Source organism: Wasmannia auropunctata, unplaced genomic scaffold, assembly GCF_000956235.1.
Source record: "Wasmannia auropunctata unplaced genomic scaffold, wasmannia.A_1.0 LD290633.1, whole genome shotgun sequence".
Lineage (NCBI taxonomy): Eukaryota > Metazoa > Arthropoda > Insecta > Hymenoptera > Formicidae > Wasmannia > Wasmannia auropunctata.
Window position 1 is genome coordinate 1,742 of NW_012072257.1, and position 1,396 is coordinate 3,137.

Below are 1,396 nucleotides of genomic sequence, written 5' to 3' on the forward strand. Positions count from 1 at the left end.
TTTTCAGGTAGAGAGATAATAAAAATAAGATATATGCTACATACATCTTTGGGAATTTTATAGTCTTAAATAACAGTGTCGTTCTGCAATGTTTTTCCGATAACAGTCGAATACAGTCTAAAACACAACACATAAGATCCATTAATTTACGAAATTAATCAGGTTATTAATATCAAAAAATAAGTTAATTGTTTAGTAAAGAAATTATTATCAAAGTTTGTTAATATTATCAATAGCGCGTTCACCTGTGGGCTTTTGGTACTGATATTCCGGCCCAAACCATAATGGACCCACCATTAAAATTTTCTGTCTTCATGGCGCATGGAGTAAATCGTTCTCCAGGATGATACACACGTTCCCGTCTGTCGGACGCTCTAAGATAAAATCGGCATTTTTACGTGAATAACACACGAATATTCCAGCTTTGATGTTCCATTGCGAAATTTAATCGAGCTTCATGGTGTCGGTATTTCAAAGTTGACACTAATACTGATCTCCGACATTGAAGATTTTTTCCCGCAAGTCTTCGCCGAATGGTGTCGTCGCTAACCTCCACTTCACTCCAATATATCTTTTCACACTTGTGATGCAAAATCAAATCATGTGTCATATAGTGTTAAAATTCACATGTCAAAATAAAATTACAAAATTTTTTAGTTTATAGAAACATGTTGTGACCGGATTTCCCTTCACCGTCACGTTGCGGTGGTCCCGGCAGCTCGCCTCGTTCGCCTTTGGTCAGTCCCGGATGGATGGACCGGGCCCTTACTGTAGATTTATGCCTTATCGGCGGAATCGAACGGGTTTTCGATTTCCCGTCCGGCTATGTCCCCGTCCCATGGTCGCCAGAACCTTTCACCTCCAAGGTTCAAGGAATTCCTTCGATCGGGTTGAAATGACCAACGTCGTAGAATTTATAAATGCCAATACGTTATTTATTTTTCTTAACACCTCGATACAGAAAAGAATATAATGTCACTCATTCCCTCAAGAATGCGCGCGCCTCCGTTCTACAATCGTTCGCAAAACTACTAGTCTCCGAACAAACCTCGGATATTTTTTGGTTCTTCCGATCGCGTCTCACTCCTTACACCCGTTCGTGATTTTCGGAAAAAAGCCCCGATGCTCTCCGCTCCGCTGCTTATATCACCTCTCTCCCTCTCATCACTCACCGTGGCGTTTCTCGCCCGCGCGCGCCCTCTCTTCAACTCTCATCCACCGTTTATTTCCGTTACTATTATACTTAAATCTTACATATTATTCTAACCCTATTCTAATAATTTTACAAACTACCCACCACCTGTATGAACGGCTCGCCCTCGGTCACGGTACATTTCGCGACCGTTCATCTTTTAATTTCTCACCGATCCTTTGCACCCCTGACCGTCTATTCGCT